Genomic DNA, 18,992 nt, shown 5'->3' on the forward strand with positions numbered 1-18,992 from the left:
ACAAGACACAAACACAGGAACACCTGTTCGACGCCCTCCCGGGATCACTGTGGGGTTACGTGTGGGATTGCTGTGGCTGAGGGGAATGAAAAACTATGTCCTCAGAGAAGCAGGAGGTAGAAACAACAGACATTTATTTTCTCACAATGCTGGAGGCTGGGAAGTCCAAAATCAAAGTGCCAGCAGGTTACATGTCCACCAAGAACTTTGGTTTTTGCCTTTGGTTGCAGATGGCTGCCTTCTTGCTATGTCTCACATGGCCTTTCTACATGGAGAGAGAGAGAGAGAGAGAGATCTGGTGTCTCTTCTTACAAGAGCACTGATTTCATCATGGGCACCTCACCTTATCACCTCATCTGATCTTACCTCCCAAAGTCCCTATCTCCGAATACCACCACATTGGGAGTTGGGGCTCCAACATATGGATTTTGTGGGGGCACAGACATGGAGTCCATCACCAGTGCCCTTGAGTGCATATGGCCTAAATCAGATGTAATACAACCAATGCCTCTTGTTAGTTAAACAGGGTAAATTTGAATTAAAAGGGGATGGGTATTCTTTATCTGTTAGTTTCCCCTATTCTTGTAAATAGTCTTTATCATGACCTTTGGTGACATCTTGAATCTTAAAGTTTCTGTGGAGGAAAAATAAATAGGCTCTCCCTTCTAAGAAAGATAAACCTTAAAGTTTGTGGGATTCAGTGGTCAGGGAGCACCACAAAGGGGGGTCCAGCTCAGAGAAAATGACACGGTGGAGAAGAGCTGGCTGCCTTGCCAAGCAGTTAGTTTCCTTTGAAACCCCAGAGCCTAGAGCAGCCCTTCTGCTTTCCTGGAATGCTCTCCTCACGCAGTGTGATGTGGTAGCTGAGGAAAAACCCTGCAGCGTCCAGGGGCAAACTGGAATGATACTTCATCTGCCATGGAGCCCTGCACACGCTCGGTGGTACAGCCAAGGACACAGTGACCAGTGGCATGCAGGCTCACTCGGTGGCAGTGTCTCAGACCCACTCTCACACAGGGACCGTTCACACCAAGGTCACCGGAGCCCACTGGCTCCCAAAGAGGAGGGCACCACCACATCGCACAGACTAACGCTGGTCAGGCTCGTTTTATGTGCCACGAGAAAGGTGGAGCTGAGGTGACAGAGGGAAAGTCTGGTTTCCCATAAGCACTGGCATTTCACTAATCTCATTGCAAATGCTGTCACCCGGAAAGGCCGTAAATGCGCCTCACTTCCGCTTCTGAAGCAGCAGGATGTAGCGGCAGCTGTCTGAGTGATATGGGAGCGGCAGAGGAGGAGGGAGGAAAAATACTAGAACTGACCAGACGGGTCAGAGGAATGCAGGCAGTGAGGGGGAAAGGGGAACCTCAGGCCTGGCCACATCCTGGGACGGGGGGCCCAGGCTCCTGCGAAAAGTTCCATCAGCTGGGAAGCTATGAGAAATGCCCTCAGTTTATAGGGGGCTTTCCCTTTTGGCAGAGCCTTAAAGAACTTCCACAGGAGATGATTAACAGGACTTCAAATGGACTGAACTTGTGAATTGGATCCCTTATATATGTGAAGCCTGGAAACAGGAGACGATGAGTATCAGGGCTAGTGTAAACAATCGCTGTTAACTTCGATTAATAATATTAACTACAATGAATGACAATTAGTAACAAGATCATTAGGCCTTTACTTTTTTGTAGGTCCTGCACTAGGACCTTGACATACGTTACTTCACTTAACTTCTCAACAACTCTATCGCAGGACTCAGCCTGCCCCGCCTACGGAAAGGGCACCGAGACTCAGAGATTACACACCCAAGGTCACCCACCTAATAGGAGGCAGATCAGGGCTGAAATCAATGTTTATGTGATTCCAGAAATTCTGGAAGGGATAAGCACTCTCTTGTTTTCAAATGTATCTTTCCAACTAGCCAGTATAGGGTCGCCTCCAGCAGGTAAGGACATTAAAGAGGAAAAGGTGGGGACAAATGCATGTGACAGTGCAGGGCTCTGGAATGACCATTGAGCCAGATTCTTGGTCCCTGGACCACAGGCACAGGCTATGTGAGGGGGTGGGGACTTGTGAACACATGGAGACTGAACTCTGGGCTCCCCCTCCTCCCACATTCCCCCTGCAGAGCCTGTCACTCAGATTCCTAGTCAAGCATAAATTGTGAAATAACTAGTTGAACTACTGACTCAATAGGAACACAGACACTGGAGGACCACAGGTACCCTTCGGTCATGAAGAATTTGGCCCAGGTCACTTATTTTTAAGGTGAGCCTTGGTAGGCAACAAAATCACCTAAAGGGTTTGTTAAAACCCAGACTGCCAGGCCCCACCCCCAGTGGGTCCCACCCCCAGTTTCCGAATCAGTGGTCTGGGGTGGGGGCTGAGAATTTGACCACATCCGGGTGCTGCTGACACTGCTGCTTGAGAGGCCACCTTTGAGGTCCACTATTTTAAGGGATAGAAGCTTTAGCTTTGTTATTTTATTTCTGGGCATCAGCCTATTTAAATGTGATAGCAGCTGTTTTCCAGGACTTTCATTTTCCCAACCTGTTTGGGTTTCCTAGTGCTGCTGTAACAAATTACCTCAAACTTAGTGACTTAAAAGAACAGCAATCAACTTACATTTTAGAGATCAGAAGCCCACGATGGGTCGGCAGAGCTGTACCATCGTGGAAACTCTAGGGGAGAATCCGTTCCAGCTCCTTGGAGGAGCCCGTCCAGCTCCACAACCCGCCTGCAGTCCTTGCCCTGTAGCTCCTTCCTCCACGTTCAAAGCCAGCGCAGTGTAGTATCTTCAAACCTCTCTCCGTCACCTCCGCTTCCACCATCACATCTCCCTCAGACTCTGACTCTCCTGCCTGCCTCCCGCAAGGGCCCCTGTGATTACATTGGGCCACCTGATAATCCAGGATAATCTTTCCATTTTAAGATCCTTAACTTAATCACAGCAGGGAAGTCCCCTCTGCCATGTTAGGTAACATATTCACATTCCAAAGATTTGAAATTTAGGGGCCATTATTCTGTCCACCATCCCACCCATATCCTATCACCTGCTTAAACAGCAGGTGTCCCTTCTGTCCCTTATCACCCTTCCCACAAAAGAAAAACCAAAACTGTTTCGGGATTTGGATGATACAATCCCTTTTTCTGACTTTCCTGGTAATAAAGCATTCTTGCAGGAGGGGTAGGTGGGAAAAGCCCTAGAGAGGGGAAGAGGTGAGGGAGAAGCAAGGCCTGCCATGCCCGAAGAGGGAAGGAGTTAAGTCTCATGCAGATGAGCCTCTCAGACTATGCCTAAAACACCTAAGTCTCCCCATACTTGCTAGACTTCTAGAATCTACAGCCATGGTCCCTCCCCTTCTGAGCCAGCAGCCCCAGAGGGCTTGGGGAAGGTTAGCCCTCATCCCAGGCTCTGCCACCAGGACCACCTTCTTAAGCTGCCAGCAGGCCACTTGTGAAGGATTCAGAAACTGTATTGAAAGGCTTTCTTGACTTTTGTGTTGATGATTATTACCTTCAGAACTTTCTGGACTGAAATCCCCGCCTCAAGGCTGTGAACTTTCTGTTGACGAGCGTGTTCATTTTCTAGGGTTGCTATAACAAAAAGTACCACAGACTGGGGACTTAAACAAAAGAAATGCATTTTCTTATAGTTCCGGAGGCTGGAAGTCCAAGATCGAGGTGTGGGAAGATTGTTTCTGCCAAGGCCTGTCTATGGGGCTTGCAGATGGCCATCTTCTGCGTATCCTCACATGGCCTCCTCTTTCAGCACATGCCTTTCATGCCTCTCTCTTCTTATAAGGACCCAGCCATACTGGATTTGGACCTAAGGACCTCACTTTAGCCCAATAACCACTCTGAAGACCTAAATACAATTAGTCTGAAGTACTGAGAGTTAGGACTTCAACACAGGAATTTTGAGGGAGATACAAGTCACCCCATAATTGTGAGCTAACCTCTGGGAGACTAAAAGAGACCACTTCCATTCGTTTGTGGTGTAACAAGTGGACTAGGCAATTAGGGTGAGTGGGGAGAGAGGAAGCTAAGACCTTGACTTTGGAAGTGTGCACCTCGGCCCAGACCCGCCTGTTGGTCTTAGGTTAGGCACAGGGGAAAGCAGAGAAGGTCAAGGAAGCCCCCAAAGGCTCAGTCGTAGTTTGTGTAAGCAAGTAGTAGCATTTTAGCTGATTCCCTGCAGGTTTTTGACTCAATACATAATTCACAGCTAGTCACAGTAATTCCACCAAGTCAGTGCCCACCCTGGACACAGAGGAAATAAAGGGGCAGACAGTGAGTACTTGTGTTTGATGCTCTTTGAAAGGGCTGTGTGAGAGAAAATGACTTCATTCTCAAGGCATGGCCCTGAGAGGAAAGTCAAACAGCCCACAAGTTGAAACAAATCAAACAGCCTTATCTTATGCTTGATTCATGGGTTCCTCTTTCTTCAAAGCCCGTTAGAGGCAGACACTGAATTGTCATTGTTAGAGCGAGTGCTGTTGCTAGATCCTTACTGGGAAATGTTGCGTCTGTGACTTACAGGACCTGAAGCTCTGACATTTTTCCTTGACAACCCTTTGCTACTCACTGGTAGACTCACTAACCAACACAGGCTTAAAATACGAGTATATAAACACACAAATGCACGCACGTACACTCACACTAAGTGCAACAAGCCAGTCACCGGAAAGACAAATAATGCACGATTCCACGTGCACAAGGGACCTAGAGTGGTCAAATTCATAGAGCAGAAAGTAGAATGGTGGTTGCCTGGGTCTGGGGGTGGGGAGGGACAGTTGCTAAATGGGCAGAGAGTTTCAGTTTTTCAAGAAGAAAAGAATTCTGGGGATTATTTGCACAACATAAGTGCACTTATTGAACTATACATTTAAAATAATTAACGTGGTAAATGTTATGAACATATATTTTAACACAATTTTTTGGAAGACAGCTGCCGGAAGCAATCATGTAACAGAAAGAATACATGGCTGAGGTCAGGCCAACCTCAGCTGGGATCCCCTATCTGCCACTCACTAGTTTGGGAGCAATGTTCGATACATGCCTTAAATCGGCAATCACCTTCTCCCTCAGTTTCTATGGGACAGGAGTTTGGAGGAGACACAGCTGGCTATTTCTGGCTCAGTGTCTCTCCAGAGCTTGCAGTCAGGGTAAGAGCTAGAATGACTGAGGGGTTGAATGAGCATCTCTCCTCTTCTTACAGCCTCGGGGCTTCTCATGGCCTACATGGGCTCCCTTGCACCCTGGGGGCCTCAGGACAATTGGACTGCTTCTAGTGGTGGCTCCAAGCAGGCCGTTGTCCCAGGGAGTGGAGATGTCATCGCCTTTTCTGATCTAGCCTCAGAAGTCATGCAGTGTCACTTCCTTCACATTCTCTTGGTCACAGGCAAATCACAATGGGTTCAAGGAGAGGGCAATTAGACTCCACCTCGACAGGAAGTGGTGACGTTCTAGAGCAGGCTTAGCAAACTGTGCCCTCCCATGAAATCTGGCTCATCTCTTCAAGACAGCCAGCCTGTTCACTTACATACCGTCTCTGGCTTTGCCACAGTGGCAGAGCTAAGTGTTTGGGGCTCAGATGGCATGGTTCACAAAGCCTGAAATGTGTATGGCTCTTTATAGAAAAGTTTGCTGACCCCTGTTCCACAAGAACATGTCAGATGGAAGACGTTGTTTCAGTCACCTTTAATAATCGCCACCTGCCACAGGCAGGGTAACAGCCTTTCTGCACTTGACTTCCAGCTCCATATCTGTGAAATGGATCATAAGTAAAAAGTACTTAGCACAAATCTAGGGCTGTAACAGATAAAGTATAAAATTCAATTCTTCCCTTTTCAGACTTAAATACATATTTAGTACTGTGGAGGAAAGGAATGTTTGCAAGAATTCTTTTAAAAATGCAATCCTCACCCCACGTTCCTCAGTGCATCCTTTTACCGGACTAGCTATATTTTTACCTTTCAAAGAGCAAGTACCTAAGGGAACGAACAGGATCTAGGAAATTTGGGGCTGAGCAAGTAGGAAAGAGCTGCGTGCAACGTATCTCCGACTGCCCCTGGCAAGACAGACTGGAGAAAGTTTACCTACTTCGCAGCTGTGCTCAGGGCGGCCTCTGCCTCAGACAAAGCATTGAAAATGTTTTCTTGGCCTCCCCGTACCATTTGCCTCCCTTTTTCCATTGCTCGGACTTGCTATCTCTTCTCCAACCTCCTCCCGCCTGCCAAGATCTCCCCAAGCCTTTTTTCTCTCCTCCTGTAGAATTTCCAAGGCCAATCCTCCAGCACATCCAAGAGATTGTTTGCCTGTGACCTGGCTTATCCTCCTTCTCCAAATTCAAGAAGGGGCATACTGGAGCATATTGATTAAGCGTATCTGAATTCTTTCTCTTCAGAAGCAAGCTTCTGTTCAAGAAAATAGAGATCTCTAACATACTGGGGTAACATTAGACCTTTCATTGCCAACTTTTCTACCCATTTTCTCCAAACCATTGAAATTAAATTATCAGTTCTATTTATGCATCACTTAAAAAATTATGTTATGTCTCCCCTTCAAGTTGTTTGACTTCAAACACTTTTATAATCTACTTAGTTTCATCCTAAACTATGTTGGAAGAATTGTTCCCTTTTAATGAAGTTATTTGTTGCTGTTTTATTTTTATATCAAATATTATGAGGGAGAATATGCAATTTGATTAGAAACCACTCCCTTTGGTCCTATTAATTTGTACAGCATTTTCCCCTCCCAATGAGCCTAAATTTGCAACATCATGCAAATTTTATAAAGTATTTTGTGGTATTCCCAGAGTCCCAACCCAATACCAGCCAAAGGCCGAGTCAATTGCTGCTCCAAGGAAGAATTACGGTTTAGAAAAATTACCTGGCTGGCTCCCAAAAAAGTAACTGTCTGTACCGCTGCTGTTGCTGCTCCTACTGCAACACCTGCCCAGCAGTTCACCAGGGGCTTTCGCACCTGCTGCCCCTTCACTGTGCAGAGGCAGCCTTGAGCGCAGCTGCGAGGCAGGCAAAATTTCTCCAGTCTGTCTGGCCATCGGCAACCGACAATCGACAATCGGAGATTTGCGGCCACACCGCTCTTCCCTACTTATTCAAATCCCAAATTTCCCAGATCTCTTTCGTTCCCTTAGGTCAGCAATTTTCAACCCTTTTCACCTCGTGGCACAGATAAACGAATTACTAAAATTCTGCAGCACATCTTTTTTGCAGCTCTGACCAAAAAAATAGGTATCATTTTGATTCACTCACACCAGACTGCCATTGTTGTGTTTGCTGTTGTCATTTTTTTTTTTTCAGTTTGACAATGTAAGGGAAAAGAGGTCAGTGCCCTGACGAAATAGTCAGATATTGCATGCTTTAAAAATTCTTGCAGCACGCCAGTTGAAAATCACTGTCTTGTGTGATAGAATTTGCCATAGGGATTCATTTAATCCAACAAGTACATACAGTAGTGAACAAAAATCTCCCCGATCACTGGTTTTCTCTGCTTTTGTCCAAGAGCACTAGACTAGGACCAGAGCAAGCAAATTGGGATGAATTCTGTAACAAAGATATGTAGGAGGTGCTAAAGGAACCCCAATTAAGAGAATCTTGATGAACGAATAGGAGTTTTCCAAACAACAAAGGACACTTGGCATATATCAAGACATCACTTAAGTGCCTAGCCAAACAAATAAATAAGCAAATAAACAAAATTTTAAAAATAAAATCATGGAGAACCAAGATGGCGGCGTAGGTAGACACACTGCGCCTCCTCGCACAACCAGAACTGACAGAGAATCGAACAGCAAGGGGGACCAACACCAAGAAAATAGAAAATAACCATTCATCCAGACTGGTAGGAGGGGCGGAGACGGGCACCGGGGTGGAGAGGACTCGCGTGGCTGTGGCGGGACTGAGACTGGCGGAGTGTGGGACAAATGGCGCAGGCAGTCCGAGCACTAGCAGACCCTGCGGCCCCACATCTGCGCAGATAAACCAAGAGGGCCGGACTCAGAGTGGCGGAGAGTGGGGCAGGCAGAGCAGCGGGTAGCACCCTGCGGCACCAAATTCGCCCACAGATAAACCGGACGAACGGCGGGCAACGAAGCAAACCGTGCAACCCAGGGCTCCAGCTCAGGGAAATAAAGCCTCAAACCTCTGATTGAAAGCACCCCTGGGGCGGCAGCAGGAGAGACTCCCAGCCTCACAGAAGAGGTTGTTGGAGAGACCCACAGGGGCCTAGAGTGTGTACAGGCCCACTTACTCGGGAACCAGCACCAGAGTGGCCCAGTTTGATTGTGGGTAACGGAGTGAAAGATTGAAATCCGGAGGAGAGTGAGGCGGGCGCCATTGCTCCCACTCGGCCCCTCCCCCTCGTACAGCGTCACAGCGCAGCAACCAGCGTTACCCCGCCCTGGTGAACACCTAAGGCTCCGCCCCTTAAAGTAACAGACGCGCCAAGACAAAAAAAAAAAAATGGCCCAAATGACAGAACACTTCAAAGCTCCAGAAAAAATACAACTAAGCGACGAAGAGATAGCCAACCTATCGGATGCACAGTTCAAAGCACTGGTTATCAATATGCTCACAGACTTGGTTGAATCTATTCGAAAACCAGATGAAAAAATGAAGCCTATGCTAAGAGAAACAAAGGAAAATGTACAGGGAACCAATAGTGATGAGAAGGAAACTGGGACTCAAATCAATGGTGTGGACCAGAAGAAAGAAACAAACATCCAAACAGAAAAGAATGAAGAAACAAGAACTTGGAAAAATGAGGAGAGGCTTAGGAACCTCCCAGACGCCTTGAAACGTTCCCACATCCGAATTATAGGGGTGCCAGAAGGAGAAGAGGAAGAACAAAAAATTGAAAACTTATTTGAACAAATAATGAAGGAGAACTTCCCTAATCTGGCAAAGGAAATAGACTTCCGGGAAGTCCAGGAAGCTCAGAGAGTCCCAAAGAAGCTGGACCCAAGGAGGAACACACCAAGGCACATCATAATTACATTACCCAAGATTAAACGCAAGGACCTACATCCAAGATTACTGTATCCAGCAAAGCTATCACTTAGAATGGAAGGGAAGATAAAGTGCTTCTCAGATAAGGTCAAGTTAAAGAAGCTCATCATCACCAAGCCCTTATTATATGAAATGTTAAAGGGAGTTACCTAAGAAAAAGAAGATCAAAAATTGGAACAGTAAAAATGACAGCAAACTCACAGTTATTAACAACCACACCTAAAACAAAAACGAGAGCAAACTAGGCAAACAACTAGAACATGAGGGTTGTCATTAAAGGAGTGGGAGGGGGAGAGAGGGGGAAAGGTACAGAGAATAATTAGCATAGATGATAGGTGGAAAATAGACAGGGGGAGGGTAAAAATAGTGTAGGAAATGTAGAAGCCAAAGAACTTATAAGTATGACCCATGGACATGAACTATGGGGGGGAATGTGGGAGGGAGGGGGGTGGGCAGGATGGAGTGGAGTGGGGGGGGAATGGGACAACTGTAATAGCATAATCAATAAATATATTAAAAAAATAAAAATAAAATAAAATAAAAAATAAAATCATAATGACTTAGCTGGTAAAGGCATTTATTTTTTCAAAAAATACCAAGTCTAAAGGAAGGGCAGCCAGTGAGTGTATCAAACCCAGCTTCTTGCCATCTTTTCACCTGTGACCAACACCGCGGACTTGTCTTCTCAGGCAGAATGCTCCTTGTGGTCCCCCAGATGGCAGCCACACCGCTCAGAGTATCTCTTGCTGACGACAACGTCCAGAGGAAGAAAGGGATGTTCCTGACTCGTGTCACGTAAATAGGGAAGTAAACCTTCCCCAAAGCATTCCCACCCGACTTCCCTTCTCCTTCGCCCTACAGACCAATGAACATTCAGCCTCCAAATCTAGGGAGGTGCTCACCGCCCCATGGAAGTCTTGGCTGCACAGCAAAGTCAACAGCATTGGGGTCCTCCTGTTGGCAAGAAGGGCGGTTATCAGAAAGCAAACATGTGCCACAGGCAGAAAGGCATGGAAAGATGGCATTCTGGAAGCAATAAGTCACTAGGCATGAAAATGTCAGGCAAACAAAATATGCCGCATCCAGGTGGTAAAGGAGTTACGTGCTAGTGTTTGGCCGTGTCTTGTGGATCGGCATTCCTTAAGTGTTTAAAGAGTGTGAACTATCAACGGTTAAGCATTTTTCATTATTCTTTTTTTTTAATGTGGAGATCACATAAAAGTTCCTTCAGGAATAAGTGATTAAATACAGAAAAATACACAGCAACATATATGATAAAAATAAGATTACTTTAGTCAAGTGCCAGCAATGAAGACATAATAGTATATCTAATTTTTATTCTAATATTTGTACTTTTTTGATGATTACAGTGGTAATGTGTGTCCATTTTTCTAATCAGGCACATGAGAGAAGCCCAAAAAATAAAAAAAAAATCATCTCTAAGCCCATCACTGGACTCTGTTTGGTGTCAGAGTTGGGTCCTCCTGCTCATAGTTGTGTTATATGGAGTTACAATAGTGAATTTCTTTTTTATTCTTTGTAAGAATGCACTTCAAAGTCAATTTCTTCTTACCATAATTTCTTGTCAAATTTTGTGCCAAACAAAAGCAAACAACTGCTGGTCTTTTTAAAAGGAAGAAAGCAACAAATACAGCAAATACACACACTGACTTAAGTTATAGCGTACAACATTATTACATTAGGAAAACTAAAAGTAATACGACTGTTTTAGGGGTTTTCTCCCAAAAGGGTGTCTTTCTGTCAACTTTCTACTTTACAGAGCAGGTTATGCAAACCCAGACTCTATAATGTGAGTAAGTAATGAAAGCAGGCAAAAACAGGGACTTCTTCAGAAGCTTCTGGCAGGTGTGGGGCATGGGAGAGTGGTTACAGGAACTGAGGTCAAGACTCCTCTTGGTAAGATACAGTGTTAGCCTTGAGAGTGGTTACAGGTCAAGGCCCCAGGTCCTCAGCCCTAAGAAAGGTATTTGGATGTGTTTGCTGGCACCTTCAGGAAGCTGTCCATTGTGCCTCCCCACTACAAGAGGTCAGGACGGGCAAAATTCTTTAATTTTTCACTTCCAGTTTTAAAATGGAATTCTGAACATCTTACCATTTAATAACAAACAATAGTAAGACTGTTTTAAAAAAATGTTAGGACCTGCCTAGGCAGAACTCCATTATGGTTATTGGGGGTTTTTTAGTCCCCTTTTCTTTAATTTTATGATTCTGTTTCTCACAAACTTAGTGGCACTGTCAAGTTTCTGGGTAAAGTTATGTTTTTTTTGTTTGCAGCTTGTTGTTAAAAATCTATAGAAAAGCTAACAATATCCTGCCCCTAAAAAGCTGTTTAACCTTGGGAATAAATCACTTAGCCTTTCTGGTCCTTAAAAGGAGGAAGTTTAAGATCACAGTGGCAGACCGGAAGAGAGTTTAGAAATCACCGAGTTTTGTCCCTCCTTTTACACGCGAAGGCTCTGAGACTCAGAGAGAGTGAGCGACCCGACAAGTTCAACATCTTTCTCCAAATTTTATTATCTCAATTTCTAAGAGTTCAGTGAATTTTAAATTTAATTAGGTTGTTTCTGAAAAACCAATTGAACAGGAGATACTGAAGTGTAAAAGAATAAAAACAAAAGGTTTGAAAAATAGAGATAAGGTACTTTATAATAATTATTCAAATTTATATGTAGAAAGGAAATGGGAACAGTGTAGACTGTAAAACGTGCAATGCACAATAATTACGCAACAAATATTTACTGAACGCTCACTTGGAGCTTAAAGTCTAGTAGGGAATTGAGAAGATAATTGTAACATAATAACTCTAATGAGACCTAGTAGAAGCATTTAGAAGGACATTCCAGAAGTGTGCCTAGAAGAGGCGATACCTAAGCTGATACCTGAAGGAGAAAGAGGAGGAAATAACTTACTCCATTCGCAAAGGCCAGGGAACTTGATGTTTTAACAACTAAAAGTAAAAGTGGTCAGGAGAGTTCTGAGACCTGAACGGTGAGCTGGAAGCAAGTTATTCAGAATCTCCAAAGCCCTAAATCTGAGACTTTACCCTGAGGGTAGACCTGTCAGCTGCAGAGTGACAGGGTCTGTTTCCCGTCTCCCACTCTCGCGGATGTGTGCACCACAACAGGAAGCAGGGGCAACACAGACCCAGGGAGACCAATTAGAAAAGTATTTCTCAATATATTTTGACAAGCAAAATGCAGAATGGATACACATCTAGACACACACACACAAACTGAAACAAGTTTTATGAAACAATACTTACTTTTCCATTGTTGAATGCATTTTCTAATGACACTTTCTAATCTATTTCACTTTGAAAGGTGAAGCAGCATAACCCATTTCAATTGATTTCATGGCCCATTAATAAGTCACAACTAGCAGTTTGAGAAACCTTGCGTTAGGAAGTTGCTATGATCCCCCAGAGAGGAGGTAATAGGATCTAGGGAAGCAGAAAGGTAGATAGAAGGATGTGGAATGATTCCTAAGGGATTTAAGAGACAGAAGGACCCAAAGGAATGAGAGATAGTACCCAGAGTTTTGGCTTGAACTCTGGATAGACAAAAAGGTCATCTGCTGACATGAGGAACGTTAACTGGAAGATCTACTAGGAAGTTAAAGATACTGAGCATTTGGGAGATGTCCATTTTTCCCCCCTTGGTACTAAAGACATTATGTAACTCCATAAAGAGTTCAAGCTTGCCTAAAGGAGGGAACAAAATGGCAGAGATGGGAAGGACCAAATCATTAATGGAGACGTGTGGGCTCCAGAGGCTGAGCCTGAAAATTCTCGTTGGAAAGGACAAACTATAAATGCTGGAGAAACAGCCCAGATCAAAGACTCTCCTGGGGCTTTGCTCCAGCAGCTATCAGGACTTTTGTGACTTGAGAATAGTGTATGGATAGTTTTTGGCTTTTCGTTTAGCTAGCATTGTTGGCAGGAGTTAGCTTCTTAACACACGGTGTTGGCATCAGACTTAGAATCCCGAACACCAGTTCAGGAAAGTAACAGACATTTCTTATGCATTTCTTATAGAAATGGAAATCCATTAACTTTATTTTTCATGCACGCCCTCTGACAGCACTGGGTCAAGGGGAGTTTTTTTCCTTCCTCTTTTCATAGCTTCCACAGCCCCAATCCTTCTCTTTCTAAATCTTTTATTTTACAAAACAATAGGGAGTGGTGGTAGCCTGTTGCTAGTTGAAGATTTTGAACAATAGGTGTTTCTGAGCTGGGTTTATTGAAATGGTCTTGTCTGTGTCCTGGGGGAGATTGTAAATGAGATGTCAACAGGAGCTCTTTTGTGTAGATGGCATTCAGCCTGAAAGAGAGGAATTTCCTCACTGTGCTAGTATTTAAAGTAGATTTGTTGCTGCTTTTGCTAAAACTTTTTATCCAACTGCCTGAACCGACAGCACAGAATGAGTCACTCGGTTGATTGTGACTTCCTTCCCTGCTTAGCAAAGCACTGACTCAGTCATTTACATTTAGAAAGGAAAGCTCCTAAGAAGCTTTCTTGGATTTTCATCAGCGTGAGCTTCTTTCCTAGACCGTCACGTGGAACTGAGCTGTCAGCAATCCTGGGCCCCCCGGGAGAGGGCAGCCTAGCCAGACTGTTTTTCTCACTCCCAGAAAATCTTCTGGCTGTTTTGCTCACTTTCTTTGTAAAATCCAGAGAGAGGGAGGAAGGCAATTTCCTGCTTTAAGCCTGTTCCTTTCTCCCTCCCCCTTTTTCTGTAAATGACAGGCAATTTCAGTTAACTCTAATTACCATGGGCTGAGGTTGGATTAATTCCACCATTATAAGATAAGGCAACTGTTTTTATTACCTCTCAGCCAGGTGCTGGAGGGTGACAAGACTTGCCTGTATCTGGAGACCTGACAAGGTTATCAGCAACTGTAAACAGGCTGAACCTTTGAGCAGTGGCCATCGAAATGCTTCCTTTCCTTGTAATCCATTTCCCCACCCTTCATCGCTAGTTGATTTTGATTCCTCTAGTTTTTCCGCATTCCTGCATTTTAGCACTTAAGCAATCCTATCACAATCATAACTATGAACAGTGTAAGTAGCAACCATCACCCAATCCCAAAACATGAGCATGAAATTCCAACCTCGGCCCCAAACAAACAACACAGAATATTTTAACACATTCTGATTTGGTAGATGGGTATCTACCAAGATATGTCAAAATCTTTTTTTCAAAGAGTTGATATGTAAAAACCTTTCACCTCTGACAGTAAAAATCCAAAATACATCGTATTGCCTTTACTTTTTACGGTTCCTTTTGAAAGTAGAATGTCATCCACACCTGGAAGATGGTGCAGTGATTGTTTTCAATAATAAAAATTTCTAGTGCTCAATCTATTTATATCTGCAGTTCACTAACATGTCTTAGTCAACTCATCAGTTTATTCTTTAATTCAATCTATGTTACTTACATGGATTATCTCTATTAGATCTTGGGTTGGAAATGTGGTATAAAAATGTGTATTTTTTCTAACTGTCCATACTAGGTAACACGTTAATGAATGAAGAGCGCCATTGCAGATAAACTTGTAGGTGAGTGTCCTGAGTTACATCAAATTAGCGCTGCGCCTGGACCTAGCATGGGGCCACTCCCATCACTACAAATTATGATGGGCCAAGGAAAGAATGTTGGTTTTACGGATTGTTCTGTGAACTCAGACTATCGTTTGAGGATCCGGGATAAGAATGAGGAAGAGAATGATGGAAAGGATGAGTTAAAACACACACACACCCTTGCAAATATGAAGTGTTTATAAGAACATGTCAGACTACCCCATTCTGTAATTGGTATAGAGATTGGACCATGTTGTGGTAGGAAGCCAGTTAAAAAACCCTACTTGTACCCTGATTATCCTTATAACAAAAACCATAATGGATGTTTCTCATAGTGATAAGCCAATAAACACCCCAAACTCCAACGTGGTCAAAGAAAGAGAGACAATGTCAGCAGGATTATCAGATCTGATCTTGGATTCCACTTTTCCTTAAAGATATAGAAACCTTGCCCACACACAATGCCAAATCCAGCACCACCTGCCACCCTCCATGTGGGCTTGGTTGGGACAGAGCTCCAACCAGGACCCGAGTTGCCACTGAAGGAAGCCCTGGAAGGGAGAACTGACTGCTCCAAGGCATCCAACGCACTGGGTGGACGTTATTCCTTCGTCTGCAGTTCTGAAGGCCATTGCCCAAAACCTGACTTGGAACTACTTGCAGTGTGACTGTTCTGCTTCCTGCAGACAGACACCTTATAGCACATGATCAAGGGGTGCTCCCCCAAACCCCCTGGGCGTGTCAGGCATACTAGCTTTCTACAGACAAAATAGCTCTGAATTCCAAGCACGTTTGACCAACAGATATTTGATAAGGGCTTTGGGATGCAGTCATTGTTCTCACAAGGGTTCAGAAGGTGATCTTAACGACAAAAGTATATATAAGGCAGCTCTTTCAAATACCAGTAAAGAAGCTTAGGTGAGAGCCCAGGTTCCAACCAGACTCCACCCTGGAGAACACAGACAACCCACACTCTCCAGACTCCTTGTCACTTGGAGAATTGAGCTTGTAGATACAACACCTGGTTTATTAAAGTCAGTGAATGAAGATGATGGTGGGAGGTAGACAGAGTGAATTGATACAGATTTTAGTGCTGGCCACACCAGTTTCCTGGAGTTTTTTATTTAATTTTGGCAAATGATAAAAACCCAGCTGTGCAGTTGAATGTTAAGTGGAGCCTTTAAGTGGCCCTTTACGCTCCAACCGTAAAGGCTAAGTGCAAGGACTGAACTCAGGCTTGCTGTGTGACAGACAGCTCTGTGGGACACCTGGACTGGCTCTTCTCTGGATTTGGGTCCTCATCAGTCAGTGACACATTCGGGTAATGAGGTGTCATTTTAAAGTGCTGATCCTGTTGTTTGAGAGTTAGGAAGGGACTGGTGTTTTTTCTGGGCCAAGCAGGCGGACAAAAACCAGTATTCCACAGGTTAACCCAGATAGTTTTTCCTGTTTTGACTTTGAAAAGGCGGGTTTCAGGGAGGAAGGAGGATGAATAATTAACTGCCTAACTACACAGACCAGGGCCTCCTGTGGCCTCCCACACGCCCTGTTCTCCAGACTCAGGTAATTATTCCTCATCATGCTGAAACCAACAGGAAGGAATGGTGGATGCATTTTCTTTCTTCTTCACTTCCCCATACATCCTGTTTTCCCAGGTTTGGGGATTTGAGTTTGCCTTGTGCAAAAACGTCTGCTCCAGGTCAAGCCCTTCCTCAGGCCCTCTGTCCACAGCCAGCAGCACCAGGCTGCTTTGATAGGTCTGCCTCCTTTCCAAAGCCCAGACAGCTTCCAGTGGGCAGAGGGTGCAGATAAATCCAGCCTGAAGTTTTAGTTTGGACTTAGCCTGACTGGACTCTCATTAGACATGACCTACCTGGTTTGTACACAGGTCACTCACTCTACACATCTCTCACCTTCTTGAGGGAGACAGGTTGGCAATATATGCCCAATACCTCTCGATCCCATCAAGAACCAACCAGTTACTGCACACAGCCTTGGGGCACTTCAGTTCTATTTTCTTTACCAGACACACAGTACAGGGCGGGAGAGTCCTATTCAGTTGAGCAATTCCATTCCAGACTTTTCCTTGTATTCAGGCTCCAGCTCTCATTGTGCAGGTAGTACGAATTCTCCTGAAATGGGAACAGGAGGCAAAGAAGGTTCCCTGGCTCTCAGATACCCATCTTGTGCCGGTAGACAGAGCACAAAATAGTCAAATAATAAGAAGCGAAAGGAATGGAGGAGAAGAAAGGCAGCTGCACGGGATAGGGCAGTTAGCATCAGGGACCCTCATACAGCCATCTGCTCAGTGCCCATGGGTAAAGCCAAGCAGAGAGGATGGAGGAAATTAGGTGGATGGCCCACAGGACCAGCTTTTCCCTCGACATGACGTTGGTCTTTCACATACTACCTCCATGTCAGAAGTTGGCCAGTCACAACTGCATTTGGCCAATGCCAAAACAGAAGTGGGCATTGGTAAAAGGACATTACATTGCAACATCCAAGATCACTGAGAATAGCTTTGGTGAGTATTCATTTACTTGAGACCTAGTGACCTCCTTGCTAGTGTCTTCTTCGTTTTGCCAAGAAGTCTCTTCTCGTTCCTGTTCATGTCCTCACATAACAAGTATTTACCTCACACGGCACTACTCCGAGCCACACATGTTCTAAGTACTGCGGTCACATCATGAAGAACACAGACAACAATGACTGACCTATGATTCTTACTTCCTCAACTCATTCCTTTCTCTCAGTCTGGGCAGGAAAAAAAAATCATATGAGAGAATACAGGAAAGTATTGCTGAGAAGTGACATCTGAGAAGAAATGAAAACTTGTTGATGAGAAGCTTAAAAGAAAAATTGCCTTCCCTGCTCTGGCACAATCCCTACCCCAGCACTCCTAGGCATGCTGTCTTTCAACAAAATTCGGTCTGCCCTAACCTGAGGAGTTGGTACACCAGCTGCCCAAACAGGAAACCTTATATAATTCGGTAACCCTGACCTTGGGCCCTGAATCTTCCCCTCCTGTAAACAGTCTATTCAACCCAGGAAGGCCTGCAGACCTCACTGGAACAAATTTTGAAAGATACACCATGTTACAAACATAGAAAAAAAAAAACCCCTAACTCCTAGAGGAAGTGACATATCTGATTCAGTGGTTGAAATCACTTCATAAACTAATGGAACAAAAAGAAATTTAATCCCAACAGATGAAACTGCCAGGGCAGCCACTTGTGTACGTGGATGACTCAATAGCACCTGTTGGAAAGGCCGGGAAAATGAGCCGTGAAATCCTGATCACATTCCCTACTGGAAGCAACAGCCCTGCCTTGCAAACTAGTGAGCCTGGTGTTCTCGACATCCTGACTTCAACATGTGTGCCTAGTTCTAAGAGGCTGTGATTCACCGTAGCTACTGCACAAATGATTCTTACTCAGAACCCTGGGTATTTAATCTTTAGTAGTAAGTGGTCTAGGCAACTTTTACCCAAATGTCTACTTTCAAGATGTTCCTTTGATATGATTGATTTCAGGCAACAACTGGTTTTTACATGTGGTAACCCTCCATTTCTAATACTATTTAACTTGTTGCCAAGCTTCATTAAAAGTCCACATTACAAGTTTTAAACCTCAGCGCCTGGACTTGGGCCTTCTAAAATGACTTTCCTCCAAACATCATTTAACTTCCTTTAATTTAGTTAATTAATGGAACTTTTTGAAGAGAACAGTTCCTTTGATCTGAGCCTCTTTCTTAGTTTCCAGTTAACATTTCCAGAGATGGAGAAAGAACGGATGGCCTCGCAACTGGCCGGAACTACCAACAGCTCACAACTGTAGTCAAGCCTCCAAATCAGAGACAGAGCGGAGGGCAGAGCACCCAAGAGGAAGAAGACTGGTTAAAAATACTGCCCTTGGCATTTTTGTGGGTGTGTGCCCCACACAGAGATAAAGGAGCTAAGGTGGGGGGCTGCGAGGCATGCTCTCTGGGAGGCTGGGCCTATGGTCTGGAAATCCCAAGTAATCCTTGCAAATAGGCAAACGAGGAAGCCAGGAATGTAAATTACAAATGCTTCTGCCTGAAAGTGTTCTGCATTCAACATACAAATTCAGATAAAAATGGAAAATGCAAGTCTCACCCAGCAGGGATCCTCACTGCCATCAGCCATACCAAATGACTACAGCGGTTCTCACTTTTCAACTTCCCGTCTTAACAAAAAATGTTACTCTGGCAGCTGCTTAAAAACAAAAAAGCTGCAATCTCAAAGCAGAGATGTTACCCTGAAGCTAGAGTAAAATTTTTGTTAAGGCGGTAAGTTAAAAAGCAAGACATCCTGAGTCTTCATTTCCACTCTTTATGCTTT

The 18,992-nt window shown here is 44.5% G+C and overlaps 1 protein-coding gene across 9 annotated transcripts in view; it reads left to right on the forward strand.

Moving 5' to 3' along the window:
• DLGAP1 (DLG associated protein 1) overlaps positions 1-18,992 on the forward strand; it is an 828,057-nt gene that overhangs the window by 742,277 nt on the left and 66,788 nt on the right. The window lies entirely within an intron of this gene.

The sequence above is a fragment of the Desmodus rotundus genome, chromosome 10, assembly GCF_022682495.2.
Source record: "Desmodus rotundus isolate HL8 chromosome 10, HLdesRot8A.1, whole genome shotgun sequence".
NCBI lineage: Eukaryota > Metazoa > Chordata > Mammalia > Chiroptera > Phyllostomidae > Desmodus > Desmodus rotundus.